Raw genomic sequence first — 9,011 nt, 5'->3', positions numbered from 1 at the left:
CGGTAGCGCTCGCACCCCGGGAAGGGAACGCCGTCCTCTGCCCGCGCCCCCCGGGGCCGAGCCGGGACCCCCGGTGGGTTCGGCTCCCTCGGCGCTGTGCCCGCGCTGGAAGGGGGCCAAGATGAAAACCCCTCGTGGTTTCTCCTCCCGTGTCCTCCAGAGTGTGGGGTCCTGCTGCCCAAGCTCCGGCACAGAGCAGGAACAGGCGGTGAGGGTCCAGGGCAGGACCCCCAAGATGGGGGTTACCTGGGGGGGTCGTGGCACCCGCTGTGGGACAGCTCTGGGGACAGGCTCAGTGCCATTTAGCCGTGCAGGACATGGAAGGACACCCAGTTAGCAAAGGGGACCCTGCGGGGACAGAGGTCACAGGGGACACGGAGCCCCCATTGACCTTGGCAGCAGTCAGGGCTGGGAGCAGGGAACAGGTTTGGGAATGGGCAGAGGAAGAGATTCAAGCTCTGGGGTCTGAACAAAACCTGCCTTTCCTATCACTGTGAATGCACCAAGTCCCAAAGATCAACAAATTCACTTAAATCAAAGCAGGCACAAGACAAGAGGCAGCACCACACCCAGAGCAGGGCACAGAGGAGCCCAGGACCCTTCAGGGGAAGGCAGGCCTGAAATCTCCACTCATGACTGCCCAGGTGCCCAAAGCACTTCCCGTTCCTGCTGCTCTTGGCAAAGGCCAACAGCTTTAAACCCAGCATTCCCAGCCCAGATTCAGAGTTTTCCAGGGCACCCAGAGTTACCTGCCCATCTCAAAACACACAGGAAATCCTGCCAGCCACCAGCACCCGTGGCAGACCCCGAATGCAGCCCCAGAGCCCCTCAGGAGCTCAGCTGCTGGTCCCTGACCCTCTGGCCATGGATCCCCTGTCAGTTAAACACCTGGGGAGCCAGTGGCACTTTGGTTCCTGCAGAGCCAGGCAGAGGCAAGGCAAGGCAAGGGAAGGGAAGGAAGGGAAAAGCCCCACAGCGTGGCAGGGAACAGCCTGTGCGGGTGCTGGGAGCTGCACGGGCTGAACAGGCTGAACTGTCCATAAAACCATTCCTGCTCCGTGGAACAGAGCAGCTTGGGGCCAGGATGGCAGCACAGCACCCTCAGAGCCCCCTGCCCTTCGGGGGACAGGGCAGAGCCACAGCAGAGTGGGATGCTGGGGAGCAGCAGGGAGCAGGAAACCTCTCTGTGTCAGGAGGGAGGCTGTGGGTGAGCACACCGTGGCCACACAGGGGTTGTGGTGGCCACACTGCAGCCTGAGCACAGCCTAGAGAGGAGAGGGCTGAAAAATCCCAAAAAGCCCTTCCTGGCTCCCAGCTTGGAGCCCTCAGCCCAGCCGGGGGCTCCCTGCCACAGGGAGGTGACAGCAGCTCCCTCACACCCCTCTGGCACCGTGTGAATGCCCGGTGTGGGAGTCAGGGGGCTCCCCAGCTCTGCTGTGCCCTGCACCCCAAGGTCTCCAGGGAGCAGGGAGCAGGTCACTGGTGAGTGTTCCCCCTGTGCCCAGCTCTCCCACCTCTGAAGGTGAGTGGCACCTGCACCCACCACTCCCTGCACCCACAGGTGCCCTCACCCTTCACACCACAGCAGGTCCCTGATCACCCCAAAATTCTCCAGACCCCAGGTGATGGCAGAGACACCAAACCACCTGCCCGTGGGGCTGAGGGGCCGTGCAGAGCCTGTGTCACCCCCTCAGTGGCACCAGGGCTGTCTCCCAGCGCTGCCCCTCCTGCCCAGGGCGGGCTGAGGAGCTCTGCAGGTGCCAGGGCAGAGCAGGAGCCGGGCTGAGTGCCCAGACCCCCCGGCAGGGCTGTGACACCCCCACCCTGCCCGGCCTGGGAACAGCCTGGCTCCTGCTCCCAGAAGGTCCCTGTCCCTTTCAAGTGGGCTGCTGAGCTTTGACTTGGTCTTTGCACAGGCTTCATGGCATCGCATGATAATCATGTTCTGTCACAGTGGGTGACCTGGACCTTGTCCTGTTTCCACACATTTGGAACCACCTGGCTAATGAAGTGGGTATCGTTTTCTGGTCCATCTCTCTCACCCCACTGCTCTTCCCCCTTCCTCCACGCCCCGCTCCTCTGAGCGATGCCGGCAGCCTCGCTGCGAGCGGCCTTTTCCCATCGTTGTCCGGCACAGCTCATTAACTCCCCTGAGCAGAAGAGCGCGGTCATTACGGCTCGGGGGGCCGTGGGTGCCCCGCGGGGCTGGGAGCACATAGTTTCCCAGCCCCAGCCCGGCGGGAGCATCAGCCCGAGCTTTCAGCGGGAGGTGCCTGCGGCTGGGAATGCGGGGCGGCTGCACCGGGAGGGTGTTTTAATCTGTTTTAATCGGAGCATGCTCTGCTCTGTCCTCAAGCCTCCGAAGCCACCTGGTTCGCAGCCAGCCCGCATTGGCCGGCAGCTCCCAGGGCTGGAATGGCCTCACCTCCCGCTCCCCATCATCTCAGAGACTCCAGGCACCAACACCAGCAGCCAGCCCATCCCTTCGCACTGTCCACAAGGAAGGAAAAACCATCCTGCTGCCACCGCCCTGTCCAGGCAATCCCTCACCCACAGCCACATCCTCCTCCACCACAGAGGGGCCGGCAGTGCCTGCCCCGAGCCAGGCTGCAGCTCCCACCCGGCAGCAGAGCCGTGGGTAGTGTGGGGTCAGCCCCGGGCACGGCTCAGGCACGGGGACTTTGCCCTGGCACGGCAGAGGAGCCAGGCCCAGGGCACCCCCCTGTCCTGGCTGGGGCGGCCTCGTGTCCCCTGGCACCTGCAGAGTGGGGACACAGGAGCACAGGGGCACTGGTGGGACTTTTCCTGCGGGGCACCGGGGCGGGCGCAGCGCCGGGGGATTTCTGCCACGGACACATTTACACATTTCGTATCTGCCTCTCATTTTTTCCTTACAGTTTCATTTAACGCCTGAGCGCGTGCAGACACCTCTGACCCCGCGGGCAGTGGGCAAGAGAGTTCCCACCAAAGCAGCCCATTAAACCCCCTCACGGAGATTTTTTTTTCTCCTCTGCCCCCACTTGCGCTGAGATTTTCGCATTCCCTGCCTGCCTCCGCCTCCCCCACACGAGGTGATGTAATGTTTTGAGCCTTCTCCCATCCCCACCTTTATTAAATATGACCCGCGGTTGATCCCCGCGCGGGCCAAGGGAAGCTGTGGTTTCGGGAGGGGTCACACATGAAAGGCAGAGCTGCCTGCCCCGCTCACCGGGGCCACGGGGACCCTCCTGCCTGCACCCCGACAGCCACAGCCCCCAAAGGCACAGAGGTGCCACCTGCACCCTCCGGGCAAGTCAGGTCTGTTGGCACCTTTGTTTAGGATGCAAATTGCCTTTTGGCTTGTCTTCCCCCTGCCAGATCATGGGCAGAGCCTTGGCTCTCCCTCTGCAGAGCTCCTGGGACAGAGGCTCAGTCCTCCCTCCTCACCTGGGGTGCCTCATCTCTGGGCTGAGCCCTGCTGTCCCTGTCCCCTGCAGTCGCCAGCACAGAGAGGTCTGTGCCATCACGGGCTGTGCTGCACAACCCGCTCAGCTCCCAGGAAAGGGACATGTCCCAGCTGTCACCACGCCACAGAGCGAGGCTTTGGAGTGGAAACATCTCCTCTCCCCGCTGTGTGCCCCCTGCCCCAAGCACAGCAAACATGAACCTGGGCATCATCCAGGAAGAGATGCTGTGGGGCTCAGGGATGGATTGAAGGGCATGGATTCATCCCCATCTGGTGTCCACCATCTCTGCTCTCATCCCACAGGAGCACTCAGGTGGGGATGGCACCAGGTGGGCTGTACTGGCAGCAGTGTCAGCAGAGTGGGGAACCCCCATGTTGCCCCTCCAACCATGTGGGTGCACCCATGCTGGGGACATGCATCGCCCTGGGGACATCCATCACCCCGGTGCCCTCACCCAGAGCCCCACAGGTCCACCTGGCACAGGAGGGGGAGATGAGAGAGGAGCTGGGGCTGGCCGGTGGGGGGGACAGGAGCCACCCAGGACCTGCTGGGACAGGGCGCAGGGTGGGCAGGAGGACACCCAGCAGCAGCGTTTGTCTGTCACACTGATAATTAATGTTTCTCCCCTACACTTTGCAAATAACTCGCGACTCTCTTTGTCTGGTGATAAATGGCCCCTTTGAAGTTCTCCTTTCTCAAAAGCAAAGCAAAGAAACACTTTCATAATCCGTCTTCACCTCCCGTCCTGTGCCGAGGCTCTGCTGCTCTGGGGGGGCACAGGGGCCCTGCTGGCCCCTCACCTGCAGGTGGGACCCCTCTGGGGCTGCTCGGTGTCCCTTTGCTCTGCCAGTGGACAGGCTGTGGGGTCAGGACCACCTCAGCTCGTCCCCTGCCCATGGCCATGACAATGTGTCCTTCTGCACTGGTGGCCTTCCCACCACATCCCCTCCCCAGCAGTGTGCCCCCACTCTGGGCCCCCCCAAAACCTCAGACCCCTCCTTTTCAGAGCCTGGGGGCTTCCCTCCATCTCCGAGGTGCTGTGCTGGAGGGGAGGGCAGGGGCTGGGCAGGCGTGGGGAGCGGGGACTCTCTGCAGGGCTGTGGGGCTGCAGGGTGTGGACGTGACCCAGCACCCCCCGTGAGCCACGCTCAGGTCCCCCTGCAGCCCCAGCTCCCGCTCAGGTTCTGCTTGGCTGCCACAGCAAAACAAGTTCTGCTGGGCTATAAAAGGCGCTGGGAGCAGGGCAGGCCAGGAGAGCGCTCGGAATCCATGCCAGAGCTCTTGAGGTTGTCACTGGCTTACGTGTCAGGGCAAACAATGCTATCTGCCGTGGGATCGCGGCACAAGGAACACCACAACAGCGGCCCAAACCCCAAACACGGGGTCACGGGGCACAGCTGGGCAGGCTGAGGGTCCCCGGGCACAGCTGGGCTGCGCCGAGCCCGCGGGCACCGTCCCCCCGCGCCCGGCCGTGCCCGATGGCCGGCGTGGCACCAGCCTTGTGGCCCCTCCCATGCACCCCAATCCCTGTGCCAGGCAGGGTGGCCCTGATGGCCACGGTGTCCCTGCAGGGGCGGGCATTGCACAGATGCCATTCTGCTTTGCCGCGTGTCCTCTGACTCTTTATTAATTTTAAGACAGAGCTGAGGGAAGCGAGCTGGAACCGGCGCGGAGGTGGGGTTGTTTTCTGGGAAAACAAAAGCAGCGTGGCCGCTGCCAGGGCCCAGGGGATGCTCAGGGCTGGAGGAGCTCCCTGAGAACAGGGGTAGCTCCACTGCGAGTCCCAGTTGCGCTCCAGGGAGGCCCAACCCAAAACCTGGCCAGCCCCACACCCCATGTGCCACCCCTTGGCCGTGGGTGTCTGTGTCACTTGCCCCTTCGTGTGACAATGGTGGCACCAGACACGCTCTGAGCAGGGCGTCCCCACTGGTGGCTCCCCAGGCTGAGGGCAAGAGCTGCCACAATGGAACTTGAGAAATTCAAAAGGTCCCAGGAAAAGTAAAATCCAACTCTCCACAAGGAAATGCTGTTGGAGGCCGGCAACAACTTCCCACCTGTGGCAAGAGCCCCCATGGGCACAGCCCAGCTCCCCCCAGCCCCTGCTGCAGGTGAGACCCCCACTCCAGGCACATTTCCCTGCACTGCACCAGGTGCCCTCCTTGGGAGGGTCCAGCCCCGGCCCCCAGCGGGGTCCCCAGCGGGCCGTGGGGGGAGCCGGGAGGGCAAAAATCAAAAGCAAATTGCGGGAGTCAATGGTGCGGAGCCGCGGGCGGCCTCGGCGGCTGCCGTGTGACTTTGATTCCCCTATCATAACCCCGAATTAAAAATTCAAGCAATTACTTGCATGGCTTCCCCCCGATTAGGCTGGGCCTCGCGTTCATTAATGCGGGCGCACAGAGAAAAGCCATTAGGGCGGCGGTGGGGACGGTTTCGCTGAGAACAGTTCCGCTCCAGGAAGGAGCTGGGCCAAAGCCGAATTTCACACATCCCCGAGGCCGCCCAAGCACGGCCGGGGCCCTGAAAGCTGCCTTTGTCCCCGGGATGGGTCTCCTGGGACGGGTGGCACGCAGAGGGGCATTGCCTGGGCAGGCTCCTGGATGAAGCATCGGCCCAGCGGCGGCAGCACAAGGGACTGACCCGAGGCACGGCGATGTTTCAGTATGAGCTGGGTGCCCCCCAAAATATTTACCCAGCCCAACCCCAGCTCACAGGGGCAGCAGGAACAGGGGTGGTTGTTGAATCACCCGGCCCATCACAGCTCTCTGCACGTGGGCCAGCACTCGAGCAAGATGTGGCAAGCCTCCCACCCGGCCAACCCAGGTTTATGAGCAAATTTCAAGTTCCACATAGTTTTCCCTCCCATTCCAGTGCCAGCGTTTTTCCTGCTGCTCCAGGAGCAGGGACTGGGGACGTCACCTGCCCAGGTTGTGCCCCCATGGGAACCCCCCACCCTGCAGCTGCCACCGTGCCAGCGTGCCGAGCGTGCCCCTGCTCCACCGCTGGGCCATCAAGGAAATCTGCTGGACTGAAAAATACCAGCACGTCTAGACTGAAATACCAGTCTGGGCTCCCGGGGAGCCAGAGGACCCCCCCGGAGCAGCGTGGGCTCCCTTTTCCCGGGGGTGGCACAGGAAGGCATGACCCGAGGGGCAATCCTGCTCCCCGGGGCTCTCCAAGCCCCTTCAGAGCCTCTGTCCCCATCCCCACTTGGCGCTGCGGTGCCCAGAGCCCTGCGGTGCCCACGGTTTTCTTCCACACTCCTTCCCTCCCTGCCCACACCCTTCCTGCTGGGCTTTAGCCCCCGGGAGGAACGTGGTGACAGCCAGGTGAGGCCACCGAGGGTCGGGCTGTGCCCGAATCCCCTGGCCGTGCCCGAATCCCCTCGCTGTGCCCGAATCCCCTCGCCGGCCGCCGCCGCCTCCTCCGGGCTCCATCCATCAGCGCGACCCCGGAGCCGCCCGAGGGGGAGCGCCGGGAGGCTGCAGAGGGGAGAGAAGGAAAACAGACAGGATAAAAATCATCGAATTAGCGGGTCCCAGGGAGGGACGGCCTGCGAGAGAGCGCAGAGCCATTTTTTATGGCAGAGACAGCAGGCATGAACCGAGGATCAGCCTCTTCCCTTTGACCCCGCCACTGGAAATCACCCCTGCCTCCGCCGCCCCATCGCTCACGGGCCGATGTCACTGACACCGGAGTCACAGCCCCGGGGCCAAAGCCACCGGCCGCGCCCGTGGCTGCGCACCGGGAGGGAAAACGCTCCGTGTGTCCCGCGGGGAACGCGCCGTGCCCGCCCCGCTCGGCCCCGGGCTGGGACACTCCGCTGGTGGCACCCGTGTCCCGTCGGGGTGAGCCCCGCCACAGCACTGAGGGGACAGGCAGGACCCCGCCGAGGGGACACGGGCCAGCGCCGCCGCCGCTGTCGCCGCCGTGCCCGGGTTCGTGGTGCCACCTCGTGGGGACCGGGGCTGCCCGGGGACGCTCAGGGCGCAGCAGCCGCAGGTGAGCGGTGAATCACTGCCCGTGCTCCCCGGCATGGAGACAGCTGTTGGAGGGAAGCGGAAAATTAATTAAAAAGACAAGTACCAATGGCAGCAGCTGGGGTGTTTAACAGCCCGCGGGGACGCTGTGAGTGCCCCGCCGCGGCCGCTCCGGGCTGCGCTGCCCGCGGCAGGGCAGAGCCCGCCACCGCAGGTGTCCCCAGGGGCTGCAGGTGGGTGACAAGCCCGGGACAACGCTGCTGGGCCAGGAGACATCCCCGGGCTGCGATCGGGCCGGGCGCTAAAGCAAAGCCCTTTTGTTTTCCCCACCCAGTGACCCCGGGAAGAACAGGCGGATTGTCTTTCAAACGGAGCCGATGTGGAGCTGAATGTCCCTTGCCACCTTGGCTATAAATCATCCTGCATGTGATAAGGTAATTACCTTCTCCTTGGAACTATTCATAGGAAAACCTATAAAGGGCCTGGCTTGTAAACACAACAATAAAGAGGCAGTACAATAAAACCTTGGCCAGGGTGGGGAAGGTGCTGCCTTTCCCCAGCCCCCAGCACCAGGCCCTGGAGGATGGGGGCTGCCCTGTGGCTCCCATGGGCAGTGAAGGGTGGCACAGGGCACAGCAGGGCACACCCCTCTGTCCCCAGAGGGTGGGTAAAGGAGGATGCCCTACTGGGAATAACAGCAGCTCCCATCTGCTCCCTGGGGTGCACAAAACCAGAGATTTCTCTGTTCAGAGAACAGCCTGACATTGGATGGGGCTGCTGGAGCACACTCAGCTCAGGTACACCCTGCTCCCAAGTGCCACAGTTGCCCCTGCATTCCAGCTGGTACAGGCTGGAGGCAGCTCTAGAGATGTCACCAACTTTGCCTGGATTTCTTTCCCAAAGTTGTGCTTGCTCTCAGTGGCTAGGGACAGATTTCTCCCCAGGGCAGTAGAGAAACACAGGCCTGGTTCAGGTGTGGGAGCTCAAAGATGGGATCAGCTATAGCTGCAGCAGGCAGAGAGGAAAGGAGCAAGTGAAGCTGAAGTGTCACTTGAAGCCAGGACAGGCCCAGCAGGGATGCTCAGCTCTGCCTCCATCTCAGGGTTTCCAGCCTGATCACACACACAGAACTGCTGTACAGCAGCAGAACTCATCCCTGGCAGAGAACTGGCTCCATCCATCCATGCCCTGGAAAAGGCTCCATTGCTCCAGGAAGTTTTGGATACTCTCAGCACTTGAGGCCTCACTTGCTGAAACCAGCAGCGAGGGTGGAAGAACAAAGCAGATGAATTTTGTATCCCCCAGAGGTTTTACGACAGGCAGGGCTTGCACTGAGCTCTGTTCAAACATCCAGCCCAGGGTTAGGACAGCAGGCACTTAACTCTGAGAGCCCCAGAGCCCTGCTCATTCCTGGAGCTGCTGATTTGCCCCCAGCAACATCAGAGAGATCAGCACCCCCCCAGCTATCAGCAGAGTAAGCACAGAGCAAACACAGAGTAAGTAACACCAGCGGGAAGGAATGGAAGGAGACAGAACTCCAGAACCAAACGAATCCATGTGCTGTCAGAACACCCCTGCACCTCCCACA

This window comes from Serinus canaria, chromosome 19 (genome assembly GCF_022539315.1).
Source record: "Serinus canaria isolate serCan28SL12 chromosome 19, serCan2020, whole genome shotgun sequence".
Taxonomy (NCBI): domain Eukaryota; kingdom Metazoa; phylum Chordata; class Aves; order Passeriformes; family Fringillidae; genus Serinus; species Serinus canaria.
This window is presented reverse-complemented; position numbering follows the sequence as displayed.